Here is an 18,144-nt window from a genome sequence, read left to right on the forward strand (position 1 = left end):
ACACATTATTTGTGTGTAAATGTGACAAAAATAATTTTTTTTTCATCACGCCCTGAAGTTAATAGTTTTCGGTTTACATTTTCCTTAAGGTTAGAAAGTTCTAACCCTCTGTTTCTTACTCTCTTTCACCTTCTCTGTGAATTATTTCAGCTTCTGAGATGAGTAATGTGTAGCATTCCGGAGTGGCGGACGTCAAGTTGTGAGCGTGTTGTCGGTGTTGCAGTCGCGTCGCAGCAGCAGTACTTCCGCATCCTGCCGAAGGACGTGCGTGTACACGAGGGTGGCGAGGCGGTGCTGGAGTGCGAGGTCAGCAACCTGGGCGGCCGCGTCCAGTGGACCAAGGACGGCTTCGCGCTCGGTGAGTACCGCGCCATACCCTCGCTCTCCCTGTACCTTCATGTAGATGGGATCTCCGGCAAAACGCCCCACAATACGAGGTGATTTCGAAGGAGCGTGCAAAATTGGTAGGCATTTTTTGACGAGGTAAGTCACAAATAAAGTTTGACGTCCGAGAACGCATGTTAGGTGCATTCACGAAAGACAGTGCAATGAACATAGCATTCCAGTGGAAGCCATGACAACGTTCGTGCCATAGGACGTAAGTGGCTTGCAGTACCATCAAGTAGCAACGACATGACACTTCGTCCCACGAAAGCGCTTCCTCGAGCAGGGGAGGCAGTGTGTATCGCAGGGGAGCCCACATACATGTCGCCTTGCAGGTGCTGTGAAAGTACTGCGGTCGTGTGTAGACAACATATACTAATATGATCTAGTGAAAAATTGCCTCCACTGTCGTGGAGAACAGCACCATACTTTGGTGTGGAGTGTCATCGACTGAAATGTCTGTACAGGTGTCTGCATGGTAAGCTCGCTGGGCAAAATATTATTCACCCCCTAACCTAGTAAGTCTTCACAGTATGAAAAAATACAGTTTTAAAATTTTTCACGAAATTAATGTTTATTATCGTAGTAAGCAACTAATACAAGAAGAATTTGGCAAAAAGTGAGCAATCAATTGTTTTAAGGAGGTTATTTCACTTTAGACTATAATTTTCAAATTTTTCACAAGATCAGTCTTTATTGTCAGAGAAAGCGACGAACAGAAGAAAAAACTGCAAAAAAGAACACAGTGAGTTGTTTTAAGGGTATGCTTCCACTTTGGAACCACTGAGACATAGTTTCCAACCACCCACAACCTCATGTAATGTATTTGAATCTAGAGTCGCATTTGTCCTAGACAAAATCCCGCATCTCGAAACTTCCTTCAACTCACAACGACGAAAATAAATTATAGTCCTAAATAACAAGCAACAGTTGGTCTAAACTTGAATAAAGTTTTCATCGAGACTGCGTACTGCTCCAGTGGTTTCATTTCGAAACCACTCAAAAAACCAGTAGTACAAAGTCAAGTTTATTTCACAATAACGTTAGATACACACATTATCTGTCAGCGATCTCCTCAATATGGTCACTATAAAAAGTCGCATGTCACAATCTCCTACAATCACATAGCACAATCTCTGTGCCGACTGTTGCTTTGAATGCTATAAGAGACTTACAATTCACTACATTCGTAGAAGTACCTCAGCTATGTAACATGGCTAAGAACAATGGTCGTTAAAAGATAGTAACTGACGGGAGTCGAAGGGGAGTGTCACGCATTGTCACTGGCAATAGATTTCAAAACCATAGGAATTGTGTGTGTCAACGAGCGCAGATCCATCTCAGACAATTTCCGAACGAACATTCTGAGAGGTAGTGTAAGCAATGGACAGCTGGGAGTCGGGAGGCTCGCAAAACGCCATTGCTCGCTATGGCATAAAAGCCTTCACGAGGTCAAACAACACAAACTGGACATTAGCACACAGGTGCTGCACAAATATGTCCGACGAATCTTGATTTTTCGTCTGTCACAATGATGCCAGGCGTCGAATGCCCAATGAGGCGTTTAAACCGCAGTGTGTGCAAGATGCAGTTCAGGCCAGGGGTGGCTCTTTGATGTTTTGAAAGTGTTTTATTTACCAGGACTAGGGTCCACTAGTTCATGTTATCGCGAACATGAACCGTGTTTGATGAAATCTTCTCGGGTTATCAGCCGTGTCGTAACGTCGTCTTGACGGAACGTTTCGGCGAGTTTCCTACTCGTCAACATCAGGCGAAGTTGTCGACGCACCACAAGAAGACGACGCTTTGACTCGGCTGATACCCAAAAAGATTTCGCCGATCAAATTCGCCGAGAAAGCCTGCATTCCCGCATGAACCAGGATGCCTATCTCAATGTTATCGGTGACAAAGTATTGCACTTTCGTCTACATCTACATGAAGAGTGGCGGACACCGCCGTCTTCCAAAAGTGCAACAATCGTATTTACGAGACTGCGTGATACATTTTTTCGTTTGAGCACCAGTCGTGCGTTCTATGGAACCTACACTGATGCACACCTTTTTTTTTTAAAAAACACACACACACACACACACACACATTAACCAGGTTTCGATAGTTCTAAGACTATCTTCATCAGAATGGTTTAAGTTACATGAAATCACATAACTTTTGAATTTCAGTATTTTACAAAATGTGTAGATCTATCTGGAAGAGCGGGTGAAACTTAGCAGTGAAATCGACGCAGTTTGATACCTCTGCAGGATATAATCAATGAATCGCTTCAGCTAGATATGATATACGTGAAGAAGCTCGTGGACTGTCTTTCTCGACAAACTGAGGCCATTATCAAGGCTGGAGACTGTGTTTCACGGTGACTTAGCTTTTGTACAAATGTTGTGAATAAAACCGTCTATATCGGTTAATTCATTTCTTTAAACGCCGTTTCGACTATCGTCCGTCATCATATATCAAAAGGTTAGAACACGCAAAAAAAGCTTTAGTGTCGGTATTGGGAACCAATACGTATATTAATAGTAGGTATAGGTCTTTAATACTGAAACCGAACCTTGTTTTACAAGTTCTAAGCTTCTGATATCTGATGATGGCACTTGCCGGAACGGTATAACAAAGAAAATTGTTACACGATCTGGACGGTTTTATTCACGAAATCATTCACTATGATTGCTGACTCTCGAAGGAAATTAATTTATTGATTATTTTGTGTACGGTTTGAGTATAAATGAGATGGAATATAGGAAAGTGACGTTGCACTTGCACAAATGTTTTCGTTTCTCTTTTCCTTTCAGTGATAATTTCTCGAACTTTTTGAAACTCATCAACTGTATTACAAAAAGGCTGCTGGCAGCCAGTAATTGTTATTATTATATCGTCTCTATTTTTGACACAATTACGGGCCTCATACTTTCGCTTCAAAGTTTTTTTGAACTATGACGTAGTTGAAAGAAGTATTTGAATACTGAACGAGGTCATCCACAGATTTTTTAAGGTATCTTTAAAGCTTTGTATGCTTTGGATTATGTGCCATGATTATACTGTGACGTACGTAATGGGAAATTTTTAGTAAATTGTCATTTTATCATTGTAAATAAATAGCTGCGACGTTTACTACTATGACAGACGTGCTCGAAAACAGGAGGATATTAATTCAGCTACTCGTCTGCAGGGAGTCTACGAATTTCCATTTCGCGCTAAAGTGAAGATTACCAGTGTTGCGTCGGACATTCAGAATCAAATAAAAGTTCCCGCGCGTTCAGGAAGCATAATTGCGAGGCTTAGACCGTTCTACCGAAAAATCTGGGGCTCCATCCGATTAGTCGTGTAGCGAAAAATTTCGAATATTACGATTTACTTTTGTTGTGCGGAGAGTCAATTAGCGAAGTGCGGGCCCGAGGCTTTCCGCGCCAGATAGCCGCCGCATTGGCGGATTTATTCGGGGATTTGGCCGGCGGGTCGGCGAGGAGCGGCGCTGATGCCGGGCTGGCGATTAGTATGCCGGTCGCGGGCCGCGGCAGCTGGCGGCGCCAAGCTTGTTCAGCAGGCGCCCTGCCGGCCGCAGCCATAACGACACGCCTGCGAGCGCGCAGCACACACACACACACACACACACACACACACACACACAACTGGCGCGTGCCCACTGTGAACTGCGGGGTCCCCTCGTCCCTCAGGGGGCATTCGCGATGGGCCGAACCACTTTGCCAGCTGGCATGTTGTAGACGTGTTCGTTGGCTCGCGTTTCCCTGTGGGAAAGCGACAAGTGGCGGTCAACGTTTGCTCAGGTAGTGTGGGCGTACACCAATTGGCTTTCTGTGGCCTGCGGTCTCGGCTCACGAACAACGCTCGATCTATACTTCGATTAAAGTAACTCTGTGCTTGACGTTTCGGCGAGTCGAGAAGCAGGGGCCACCAATCAGCCTACCACAGCTCTCTCTAGCTATCCAGGTGCTAGCCTGGTCAGAATACATGGTCCATAAAATTCTTCAGGTTATGTGACCGGATTTTCAGTATGTAAAATCCCTTCGAATTTCGGCTACTGTTGCAAAAGGCTTTCCTCAGGCTGTTTTACTTACGGCTGAAGGAGAAAAACTTAACTTCTTCCGTACATGCTAGCGGATCAAAATTTTTTCGTAATCTGATAGGGTACTGAGAATGAAGAAGAGGGATGTAAGATGTCCTTCATTGGTATTTGCTTTATTTATGGTTATTGGTGGAAATAGACGTCCTTAATTGGAGTTTGCTTTATTTCTAACCATTGATGAAAACAAGCGAGTGAGAAACGGTCGGCAGTACTAGCGTAGCACTGTTTACTTGCTGCCTAGTACCGGCTGAGACGTGCCAGTACTCAGAAAAAAACACATGCCGAAGCGCAGATAACATCGGTCTTGCGTTATCGTGTTGAAAATTATCGTGACTGAAACCTGGGAGATACGGTGCAGCCACTGGCCATAACAGTACAGAAGTGTAACGGCTGCTGTCTAAATTAGCAGCTAAGCGAGCAAGATCTGGCAACGATTGTTTTCTTCATACATCTGCACACACCTGTCTGGCCGCACAAGTCATCCAAAATACGACGCGGCGCCACTCCCGTGCCCAGTGTGGTGGTTGGGCGCGCCACTGTCGACGTGCGTCTGCTAGCGCACCGAGGGAAGCGTAACAGCAGTCGCCGTGCTGAGAGTCCGTAGTGCGGCAGACGACGTCGCTCTGTCCTTACGGGTATTTGTCTTGCTGCGACTAAGTCCATTTCATAGCTATGTGATGTGGTTGTATGACCTTACACAGTCGATACTGCTAGTCGTGAAGGGCCGTTGTCGTCCGACATGGCCCTCTTGAACCCAGCAAGCAGATCACCTAACGATGAACAGCAGTCTCGATATGCCGCGTTCCTTCTGCTGTTGACTCCCGATGCTTGCAAGTACACTTTTAGCTTTCTTAGACAATGCGAAACACGATCTTCTCACAAACAAAGAACATTCCAATGCATATTTTTTCCTTATGCACTTAATGAAGATGGTGTTACTCCAACTCAATTTGTGAGCTTGCGCTGAAGTGCTCGTCATTTGCATATCGAAGCATCTAGTATACTAAATTCCGATTTCACGTTTCTTCCACGCCTCCTGTACCAGGACTACTCCGCAACAACACTCCCCCCACCACTGATACTTTTCGGTTCATCAGAATGGTACGAAAGTGGTGTAGCCAGCGATGGAATTATTCAAATCGTTCAAATGGCTCTGAGCACTATGGAACTTAACTTCTGAGGTCATCAGTCCCCCAGAACTTAGAACTACTTAAATCTAACTAACTTAAGGACATCACGCACATCCATGCCCGAGGCAGGATTCGAACCTGCGACCGTAGCAGTCGCGCGGTTCCCGACTGAAGCGCCTAGAACCGCTCGGCCACCGCGACCGGCTTGGGATTATTCTTCTATATGAAGTGTTGCAGTTAAATTTAGAATAATCAGGAAGTTATTGTTGATCATTAGGAAAAACTTGTGGAATTCACTGCGACTTTGTTCTATCATATTATATACATTTCATTCTCTAGCCCAGTTTTGGACCACAGTAAAAATGGTAACTTCTGAGGTCATCAGTCCCCAAGAACTTAGAACTACTTAAACCTAACTAACATACAGACCTCACACACATCCATGCCCGAGGCAGGATTCGAACCTGCGACCGTAGCGGTCGCGCGATTCCAGACTGAAGTGCCTAGAACAGCTCGGCCACCCCGCCCGGCGGACCACAGTAGAATTACCTTTCTTTCAGCTAGATACCAGGCGAGCTTAATAGTATTACAAACGGAATCCAAGTTGGGAATATTTCGGATTCCAGTTCCGGATTTTATCGTATAACCAAGGGAAACTTTGCAGAAATGTTGGAGAGAATATCGTGTTTCTAGACGCTGTCGGGATTAGCTTTTTGCGATAAAGGCTAACAGTTTCCGGAACCGTAAACTGACGGTTCTCAGCAGTGCACACGCGCAAGTCCAAGATGGTTTTTGCTGAGCTGCAGTCTGGAACCGCAAGACCTCTACGGTCGCAGGTTCGAATCCTGCCTCGGGCATGGATGCTTGTGATGTCCTTAGGTTAGTTAGGTTTAAGTAGTTCTAAGTTCTAGGGGACTAATGACCTCAGCAGTTGAGTCCCATAGTGCTCAGAGCCATTTGAACCATTTTTGTTTTTGCTGACTGAATGATATCCGCTGCTGATTTATTCATGGCGGATATCATCTGCTTGTCCATGAAGTCCAGTCGATACTCTGAACAGAGCTGGCGTTAAATTTTGATCATTGATAGAGTCTATGGGCGTAAATATACTCAGTAACTAAATTCGCTGTCGGTGGTCATTTTGCTGTATAATGCGAGGAATAAGGAAGTGTCAGTAGATGATCATTTCATGAACCGTATATGTATGCTCTGTTATCTTTTACAGTATATGGTCTGCCATCTCCTTGCGTTGTGAGAACGCTATTTTGTGGATGAACATCGGATCGCAAACCAAACAGACGTTTATACAAATATGTAGGCCTCCGCAGCCAGAGTCAGTTGTCATTAAAGTTTTCTATCGTACCGAGTCATAATGTAAAAACCTATAATAGAGGCCACTGTAATGGTGGGCGAAGTTTTATTTTCTGCAGCACAGTTTTTTACATTACGACGCGGTTCGACACTCAGACAAATTTTATGGCAGAAATATGTTGGTATGTAAACTGAAGGGGAGGGGGGAGAAAGGAAAGGGAAGGAAATAATGACTTCAGCTGCATCGGTACTCTATGCGGAATCAGCGGCGACTAGTGAATATGCGTACCAGACCGGAGCTCGCACCTGGGATCTCCTGCTTACTAGGCAGTTGCTTTAATCACTGCGCCACCCGGGCAGTGTTCTTCGCAAATGCGCGCCCATCGAGGTGAATCAATTACTTGAATGAGGTATTTGTTCTTCCTGACATGTCCGAAAGAATGGACATCACACATTCATATAAATAGATATTAGTTACTTAATTTACGAAACGTAGTAGTGATGGAATGAGATCTTCTGGCCAGGTATTTTTGCAAGTTATTACAAATGACCGTGCGGTTCTAGGCGCTACAGTCTGGAGCCGAGCGACCGCTACGGTCGCAGGTTCGAATCCTGCCTCGGGCATGGATGTGTGTGATGTCCTTAGGTTAGTTAGGTTTAATTAGTTCTAAGTTCTAGGCGATTGATGACCTCAGAAGTTAAGTCGCATAGTGCTCAAAGCCATTTTTATTACAAATGAGAGCAGCAGCTGTTTGCACAATGCTTAGACATTACTGAGAAAAAATCGGGGGAAAACGTAGGTGCCAGATTTTGTAGCTGCAGATTGGAGAAACGAATGCCGTGCCAGGAGAGGGCCATACACGGGAAGCTGTATATAGAGAGGACTTCCCAATTTGCCAGCAGGCCGTGCCGCATTAATATTTATTACAAACGCCGCGTCATGTAAAACTGATCGCTCGATTGCAGAGCGACAAATAATAAAAAACCGGACAGGAAAAAAAGAGCAACACAGCAAAAGAAGGAAAAAAACTTTGTCGTCGTCACCTTTCCAATTAGCCAATTCCGGCCATTACCGGTGCAGGCCCCTGCCCCCCCCCCCCCCCTCCCCTCCTGTTTTTCACATTTGCGCGCCGCGCCGCTGTCGAAATATCATCCAGAGAGGGCGCGCTGCCGCCAGTAAATTTGGCGCTCGTTAGCCGGCAACCGGCAGGCAGCGGCCATCGCGTGTATACGCGCCACGCCCGCTGTTAATGGCGTTTCCGTGTGCAACATGGAACGCCCGTCAGCGGCCGCGTCGATTTGCAGATAGACAGTCCGGCGCCGCACCACGCCGCGCCGGCAGATTTGGCAATAAATTTTTGTGTCACCTCGCCGCCGGCGGGTGGACGCGGCGCGACTTCTTGCTAGAGTCTGTCCTAGGGCCCAACTGCGGCAGCATCCGCCAGTATCCGCACTTACAGATGTGGACAGAAATATGGAAACACCAAAGACACAACACATTACCATGTACAGTGTCCGGCAAAAAGATCTCCTGTATTCGGAGAGGCCGCTGTTTCGGTTGCGGAGGGGATAAAGCTGTCCAGGGGATATCGATCGGTAGCGGTATACCTGCCATTTTCAGCAGGTGCAATGACTTGTCTAGGTGAGAATAGTGCGTTTGTTGTGGATCAGTATAGTATATCTACGACTGCTACTCAGCAAGAATTTCGCATTCGGTCAGAACATGGCACACATGACTCTGTTCCTAACAGAAAGGAACAGTTAGAGTTTGGGTATCAAACATTGGAACATCAGGTACTGCACTGAAAAGAAAATTTACAGGCCGACCTCGGACTGCAACAACGCTGGAAAATGTGGCGCGTGTGAGAGCGTCCGTCTAGCAATCTCCAGAGCGTTCGTCACTTAAATATGCAGCTGCCCTGGGATTCTTTTTTAGGAATGGAAGAAGAACCGTGCTCAGAGATCTTTACATGCACCCGTACAAAATTATGGTTACCTAAGAATTAAGTGAGGGATATTTTGAAACTCTCAGAGCTGTGTAATGAAATTCTTCAGAACATTCCTACTGGCGCTGTTTTGATTTTATATGATGAGGCCCACTTCCACTTATCAAGTACTGTAAATAAACAAAATTTCCACTACTGGGCTGCGGAAAACCCTCAGGTACTTCACCAGCGACCACTTCACAGCCATCCTGCGACCCGCTGATGTCACATGATACGAGAACTTCCTCCGACCTAAGTTAAACCACTTTGTTGGGGACCATGAAGAGGCAGAAGTCTGGTTCCGTAGGACAGTGCGACAGTTCACACTTGAAGGCCTTCTCTTGAAATTTGGAGGCACTTGTTACCTGAACGTCTTCTCTCTTCACGAGAAGACATCGCCTAGCCTCCAAACTCACCCGATTTATCTCCTCGTAATTTTTTACTTGTGTACCCTTAAAGGCCCAAATGTAAGAACATCGCCTCCACTGGCCTGCAAGCACTTAAGGAAGCAGTCACCCAAGAAGTGGCCGCAATTTCATTGGATATGGCACTAACAACTATGGACCTTCCGGGAAAGGCTTCATCAATGTGTCAACAGCGGAGAATGCCTTTTAGCGGACATAATTTTTGAGATCAGCTGACGTAAAAATCATTTATTGTTCACAAATGAAAATATTTTCTCTGTATCTTTGTCTGTTTGTAACTACTTTTTGAAATACGGAAGGTCTTTTTGCCGGACTCTGTATAATACGCTGACTTTCAGATCAGCTTCCAGTCATCTCGAAACGGATAAATACACATCCTGTGTGGTTTTCAAGCGATTCTGATACCATTCTTCCAGCAGAATAGTGTCATGTTGAGGTAACGATGATGGAGGTGGATTGAGGTCACGCACTCTTCTTTCTAAAGCAGATATCTGGTGACCGTAGTGGCCAGGGGAGTTGCCACAATTCAACCTCGTGCTCAAGAAGCAAGTCCTGGACGATGCGAGCTGTCGCCTTGGTACACAGCATCACCATCGGGGAACAAACATTGTACAACGGAAGGGACCTGATCAGCCAAACTGATCACATCATCCTTGACAGTAACGCAGCTTTGGAGGGTAACCACCCAGATTTGTTTGCACCTTATGTCAGTGCAGCTTTTGTCTTTGCTTTGCTCTCGGCCGGAGTGGCCGTGCGGTTCTAGGCGCTACAGTCTGGAGCCGAGCGACCACTACGGTCGCAGGTTCGAATCCTGCCTCGGGCATGGATGTGTGTGATGTTCTTAGGTTAGTTAGGTTTAATTAGTTCAAGTTCTAGGCGACTGATGACCTCAGAAGTTAAGTCGCATAGTGCTCACAGCCATTTTTTTGCTTTCCTCTCTACAGATTGGTGTATGTCCCAGAGGAGCATGAAAATCCGTGCAAAGTCGGACACAAAGAAAAATTTACGTAGGAGGGAAATTCGGTTTCACACATCTCTACATTCTTACTTATGCACCCACTGATAAGTGTGTATGCGTTTGCAAAGCGAGCAAATGATCACCAAAGGAATACTGTGGCAGAAGAACATATATTTCAATGGTATAACTGTAGTCAGCCGAGCCAGCGAACCCCAAGCAATACTTTCTGATTGAAGTTGTGTGAGTGATGATATGGCTTACCTCAACGTGATAAAAACCACCAGTTCATTATTTGAAGTGTTTACACAGGAACTTTAACTACAGGTAACAGAAATACAAACTGCTAAAATTTACGTGTGAAGTAACACGCTGCAGTGTAAGAATCTTAAATACGCGATTGCACAGAGAATGACGACTTGACAAATATAAAATCACCAAATATTCAATGAAAGAATTATACTATCTCATTTGGGGGATTACACAACATTTTCTATCCAGGAGAGATACCAGGAAAAGGGTGGAAAAGACGAAGAAATTTAAAAAAATACGACGTGAAAAATGATAAGTTGAAATTTGGAGAGAATACTTTCCGGGAAGAGTCGGACGACATAATTCACACTCCCCTCATGTCTCGCGAAATGATCACAATGAGAAAATTCGAGAAATTACATGTAATATACAGGGTTACCGACTGTCTTTCTTCCCCCGTGCCATTCGCAAATGGAACACGGGAGGTGGAATCAGTTAGTGGTACCAGAAGTACCCTCCACTACACACCGCCAGGCAGCTTACAAAGTTTTGATGCAGATGTAGTTAAAGTCTTCTGGCACCTGCTATTGGTACAGAACTGGGAAATAAGAATTTTAATCTGGACATCTGAGAAGAGCACCGTGTGAAATTGTAACATGGACTGGAGAAGGATAGGAGAGCAAAAACTTGAAAGCGACTGAAAGTAATTGCTACAAAACGAAGTTGAAAACTGGAGGATTAGCAAATACGAAATTAAGAGGCTCAAAATAACACTATATTGGATATCCTTACAAAAAGGTGACATACATTAGTGAACGTGAGAAAAATAGCCGGCCGGGGTGGCCGAGCGGTTCTAGGCCTTAGGTTAGTTAGGTTTAAGTAGTTCTAAGTTCTAAGGGACTGATGACCTCAGAAGTTAAGTCCCATAGTGTTCAGAGCCATTCGAACCATTTGAGAAAAATAGTTGGGGCAGATTAGATAGTGCAACACGTAGTATGACGTCGCAGAAAAGAAGTGCCTACACGCAGGAAGGCATGGAAGACGACTCGCAACTAATCGAAAGTATATGACATAATTATGACGTGGTTTGTTAACAGGATCCTGCAGTCGCATTTTTTCCCTTAACCATACTCTGAACAGCCCTAAGTGTTACATGGTATCTTTGTATAATTTGGGTACATGTTGTATCAAGACCTCTTTGGCATAACATTATGTCCAATCAATTCTTTAGTGCCATCCTGCAAACTATGCTGGGTAACAAATTACTTCGGCAAACGAATGCATGATTGGCGAATATGTTCGACGTTATCTTCACTGATTGGCGGTCTCCGTGTATTTACTCTTTTCACCGACTCTGTTTTGACACATCTTAAAAAATTACAAGTTTATCGCCCTACACCGTACTCTACTATATGGGTCTATAAACGTACGTCGAACTGCGTCGACACTACTAAATTCGACAAACCCTAAGAAGGTACTTTTACGGACGCTGTTGTGATATCACAGCAACCTACTTCCTGTCACAAAAGTATCTGCTATTGCCAGTATAAATTACGTTACCATCTTTTATGATAAAAACTACTCCCAAATTCGAAATGTTCCCAAAACACTATTACTGTCCCAAGTGCTCTCATTCATGTTGGGAAAAGGTTTATATACCACGACTCCAGATTCGCTTGAAAGCGATTGATTTGTGGAAAGTTCTGAAAAACTTAATTTTGCGTTTGAAAAAAAAAAGGAATATAGTTTTGTAATATTAATAGCTAATTGGTCCTAAGGCTTATTTCTAATAATCTCAGACGTGATGTTAGTTTATGGGAAAAAAATTATTTCATTCAAATAATGCAGTATACGTGAACTGTGATGTTGCGCAATACGGGATAAACGCAACCGGGCAACGTACGTACATTGTACCGTGATCGCGCGCTGGGTGCGTGGTCGATCATGTGAAATTATAGAGAAATACGTTTTCTTCTCCCATACTACTGGCTGTCCAGAGAACACCGTTAGAAAGAATTCTTGCCATTCCTGATCTTTGGTTGGCTATCATTTGAGGACAGAGAGTCCAGAACAGCCTCACATGGATAGGTGGCGTTAGTTTGATGGTGAATGTACACGGAGAAAGACCTAGGTGTTTCAGTTATGTGACATTGTTTTCATAGTGTTTATGTCTGTAGTAAAGTGTAGTGCACATTTCAAAGTGGTAAGCATAGCGATCCTCATTGCAATCAAGATGAGTGTTATCAATGAACCTACAATTGCAGGGACACAGCTATTGAAGACGTAAGGTGAGTGGATAGAATACTCCTGAAGTGTGTCTGATGTGTACATTTGCAAGTGTAAGCCTAAATGAAGTGCATGGCTGTTAACAACCAGTCCACATCATCACGTTTTCGGCATTAATGTGAAGTGAAGGTGTTGCAGCTTGGCTCTCAGACAGAAATAGGTTTTCCCATATGATGCCCCTTTTATTTGCCAGTGCCGCATCTTATTTACTGGTGCAGAAAACACTTAGGTGACAAAAGTCATGGGATAGCGATATCCACATACACAGACAGCAGTAGTATCGCATACACGGGGTATAAAAGGTCAGTACGTTGGCGGAGCTGTCATCTGTACTCAGGTGATTCATGTGAAAAGGTTTCCGAGGTGATTATGGCCACACGACAGGAATTAACAGACTTTAGATACGGAACCGTAGTTGGAGATAGACGCATAGGATATTCCATTTCGGAAATCGTTGGGGAATTAAGTACTCCGAGGTCCACAGTGCCAAGAGTGTGCCGAGAATACCAGATTTCAGGCACTACCTCTCACCACTGACAACGCGGTGGCCTACGACGTGAATGGGCTGTGGCAGCAGACGATCGACGCAAGTGCCTTTGCTAACAGGACGACATCGCCTGCAGTGCCTGTCCTGGAGTCGTGACAAGCAGACCTCACAAAGCCATGAACCCAAGTTGTCAACAAGTCATAGTGAAAGCTGGTGGTGGCTACATAATGGTGTGGGCTGAGTGTACATGGAATGGACTGGTCCTCTGGTCCAACTGAACTGACCATTGACTGGAAAGGATTATGTTCGGCAACTTGGAGATTATTTGCAGGCATTATGGACTTCATATTCCCAAACAACGACGTTTTATGGATACCAGTGCGCCATGTCGCTGCGCTACAGTTGTTGGCGATTGGTTTGGAGAATATTCTGGACAGTTCGAACGAATAACCTGGCCACCCAGATCTGCAGAAATGAATCCCATCGCACATTTATGAGACGTAATCGGGAGGTTCGTGCACAAAATCCTATACCGGTAACACTTTCGCAATGACGGACGGCTGTAGAGGCAGCGTGGCTCTATATCTCTGCAGGGGATTTCCAGTGACTTGTTGAGTCCATATCACGTCGAGTTTGTGCACTACGCCAGGCAAAACTAGGTCCGACACGATATTATGAGCTATCATATGACTTTTGTCACCTCAGTGTATCATCTCTCATTATGATGCCGAGCTGCCCATCTCAGAAACATTCGGCCATCGGAAATCAAATCAAGTGCCACTAGGACCCCTACGTGACTCCACAGCATTCTTTAGACCATGAAGCTAGTCAATTTGTGAACGTACACTACGTTGACGTTACGTGACGTCCATCTTCGGAATAAGGGAAGAAACGTATTCACTTAAATCGCTATTGTAATCGTTGATTTGACCTGATATAATGACGTATTGTTTATGTGTTTTGTGGCCATAGTCGTAATTTCGGCAGAGGTTGTCAGTCTTGGGTTGGGAACGGTGAGAGGAGCGTTTGTGGAGGGTGCTAAGTAGTTCCCTGGCGGATGTCGCTAATCTGGCTGCCGGCCCGTGAGCTGGAACCGCGGCATTAAGTCGGCCGGCGCTCGGCGACACGTCCGCATTCATCAGCGCCGGATTTATAGTTCATAATGTGGCGCGTTTTTAATTTGTTAATTGCGTTTCTCTTCTGAGCGCGTGCCGGCGCGGATTTTTCCCTCGCTTTCTTTAACGCGCCGGCCCGTGCAGTCGGAGGTAGAGGTCGGCGTTATTAATGGCGAGGTCGGCCGCCAGATTGGAAAATATTGTTACCGGGGCTGGCACTCAGAAATTAAACCACTTCATCTTTTGCACGTAGCGGTCGTCACCACCGCACCGCGTGTCACCTACCGACCGAAACTCGACCTAACAAAAGAAGCTAACTTTTCTTCGTGCTGATCGCATCTGTTAGGTGCGCAGCCTCCTTAAAATTTAATTTTCACGACGTGCCCTTATTATAACTAAAAGAAACGAGAAAAAAGAAGAAGTCGCGTCACGTACTTGTGTCCCGTGTGCTCGCTGTCATCCATCTTGAATTTAATTACGAGGCCGCGTCCCGTCTGACGCCGCTTCTCTCTTGTTGTTGTTATACGCGTTCTCGGAAGACGGGCTCGCTCGCGAGATGGTATTAGCACTTAAAACGGCAGGCCCGTTGAATGGCTCGCCTCCCCATGCATCATTCAGCGCCTTTTATGAGACTTTCTTTACGAGTGTATTAAACGGTGCCGGGGTACTAAGTTCTTTACACCGCCCTGCGCCGTAATTAAGTAGCGATATTCACTTAGAGTTCGTCGTAACTTGGCTTTAAGGAGTGCTCGGAATGTAACCCGTGGAGGGCTGCGTGTTATTCGACCCTCCCCATTAGCAGTGGTAATTTCGGATCCACGGCCTCTTTCAGGTATGATAAAAGTTAGCGTCGGAGCAAATAGATTACTAGCTGGGAGAGCGATGCACAGTCTGCATCTAATTGGTGTCTTCGCCTTCAGACTGGCCGCATAAACTGATATTCGAGCGACTTAAATCCACTTGTCATCTTTGCTGTTTCTGGATGTGAATGTCTGCTTACAGCAGTCGGAAACTCTGTCTCTTAAAAGCCCGTCAAATTTTAAAGTGCACGTAAATGGACACTATAGACTGTGTAGAATCTGACTTTGAAGTGCTTTTAATCATAAATATTACGAGTAATTGCATTTACAGCTTGTGGAAAAGCAGTAAAGAAGTAAATGAAAAGACATACTACAGCATGAATAAATGCTGAACAGTACGTGTAATTTTTTATTGCAGCTGTATCTAATTTGTATTACATTTGTGGCCGCCGTAGAGTTAATATTTTTAAATTTGTTAGGAATATTGTATTTGCGACTATTTCTACACGTATGTAACATACATACGGGAACTAACTACAATCTCAGAAGCAGGGCCCACAAATAATGTGAAAGTTAAGATAGCTCCAATAAAACTAATTGGCAGAGCTTCGGTATTTTGCATAAATCTCTTGCCGGATGTTACGAACGACGGACCGTTTCACCAAAGACACCGTTCAAGTTTGGATGCTCGACACCTCGTGGAAAATAAGCAGATAGTATAGCGAAAATTATAAGGCAATAGCGAGGAATTGACAGTTGCAAAATGTAGTATTAAGGCGAAGATCGAACAATATGTCTGGATGTCAGTTCAGTGATTTTCAACTACGTTTCAGCTACGTTTCAATATTATATCTGTAACGGTATTCCTGCTAAGAGTTTCGTGTCTGATGTTCTCTTCATCGACGGAACGCTGAAATCTAATCTTTCTTTTTTCCTTGCTAATGGGAAAAGACCTAAAGCGGAGTCGAAATCAAGAAGGTATCTGTAACGACTGTTTTATGGGAGAATTAAGGAAAGGAGAGTGAGAAACACAGAGAGAGAGAAAGGTAGATGAAAGTCAACAGTCATACGTTGTCTCTACTTGTGCTCAGTTTTGGGCCGTTTAATAGAATAGGTCTTAAGGAAGGAGAAACTAATGAAAAGCTGACGAGATTGTACTTTGATGGGGCGATTAAGTTTATTACGAAGAAAAACAGTTATTTAGCCCCATACTTTAGCACCTCTTTGTTGCTGTTAATCAAGAGCAACTGAAGCAGAGCTTGTGGTGTTTTGGAATTATCTATAGCATGGCAAAGCCAATATGAGTTTCTTATTCCAAAAGACATGCTGACTGTTGTGAATGATCACAAAGGAATAGAAACAGTGGTAGATGATGTTTCATATTTGGCAACAGGTGAGATTATTATTATTCTTTCCGAGGCGTCTGAGGATTATCTTTAAAGCCTGGCGTCGGCTTTCCCATTTCAGCTATCTAGACTTAAATTGAAAAGCCAGTACCACCTGAGATTAGTTGCTGAGTTATTCCTTCCGTTTATCATCGATTTTTATCCAAGATTGTACAGACTGTAGTAGAATTTAAAAATCTCATCTGAATAGCTTCTAATTCTGTCTGATTCGTTTATTGTCCAGTTCTCGCTGCTGTGTGCTAAAATGGTGACTGCCGACCCTTATCGAACAGTTATGACTTATTTCTTCATCATCAGTAAAAAGCCGAATAAATTCGTTTCGATGGAGGTGCCGCTTGACTACAAAGCAGTAAGTATAATGGAGCCCGCCCGCTTAGCCGTGCGGTCTAACGCACGGCTTTCCTAATTCGGAAGGAGCGCCTGATCCTCGGCGCGATCTGCCCGGCGGATTTGTGTCGAGCTCCGGTGAGCTGGCCAGTCTGTGGATGGTTTTTAGGCGGTTTTCCATCTGCCTCGGCGAATGCGGGCTGGTTCCCCCTATTCCGCCTCAGCTGCACTATGTCGGCGATTGCTGCGCGAACAAGTTTTCCACGTACGCATACACCACCATTACTCTACCACGCAAACATAGGAGCTACACTCGTCTGGTGTGAGACGTTCCCTGGGGGGTCCGCCGGGGGGCGAACTGCACAATAACCCTGAAAGAGTGGTTCGGTGTGGGGCGGCGGAGGGTGAAGTGGACTGCGGTAGTCGTCGTGGGGTTGTGGACCACTGCGGCGGGGACGGAGCCTCTCCGTCGTTTCTAGGACCCCAGTTAACATACCATGCAATACAATACAATACAAAGTATAATTGAACGATTCCTCCAATAGATCGTACGTGTATTTGTAGGTCACAAAGGACGCAATTCTTAATATCTACCGGCAATGTGCGACTGAATGACAGCGGAACGCGGTGACGAAGCCTTTAAATCTACATGAAGTTACTACATGGCGGAGGTTGCGTCGTACCAGTATTATCGGTTTTCATTCCTATTCCGTTTGGGTAGTGAGTGAAGGAAAAACGACTACATGCCTTATACTCTCCTATCTTATTGTCATAATCCCTGAGCAAGACATACGTACCGGCAGCGTAATAGCCACCCAGTTTTTGCGTGATCATCGGATAAATAAGAATATACAGTTTTTGTATGAAATAACATGAATGAAGAATATATCACATTCTTTCGGAAAATAGTCTTGATACACAAAATTTATAGATAAAGGAAAAGTTCGCACAGGTTAAAGTTAAGAGGAAGCAGAGTTTTGATGAGAGGCAGACCAGAACAACTTAAGTTTTTAGTGACGGTGTGTTATAGTTTATTTAATAAGAGCTGTGCAACAAATTAGTATCAAAGTTCAAGTTTACTTTAAACATCTCTCTTCTGTACCAGGCGTACGGTACAGGTACCCATGTTTTACTCTATCCTGAAGAGTGACATATCAGAACAGCTACATGAGAACAAACAGC

The 18,144-nt window shown here is 44.6% G+C and overlaps 1 protein-coding gene across 1 annotated transcript in view; it reads left to right on the plus strand.

The window, feature by feature from the left end:
- Positions 1 to 230: 230 nt before the first annotated feature.
- Positions 231 to 18,144, plus strand: part of LOC126457559 (nephrin) — a 170,293-nt gene continuing 152,379 nt past the window's right edge. The window contains exon 1 of the mRNA XM_050093972.1: positions 231 to 358. The gene's annotated coding sequence lies outside the window, so the exon portion shown is untranslated. The remainder of the gene's footprint in view (positions 359 to 18,144) is intronic.

Source organism: Schistocerca serialis, chromosome 2 (assembly GCF_023864345.2).
Source record: "Schistocerca serialis cubense isolate TAMUIC-IGC-003099 chromosome 2, iqSchSeri2.2, whole genome shotgun sequence".
NCBI classification, from domain to species: domain Eukaryota; kingdom Metazoa; phylum Arthropoda; class Insecta; order Orthoptera; family Acrididae; genus Schistocerca; species Schistocerca serialis.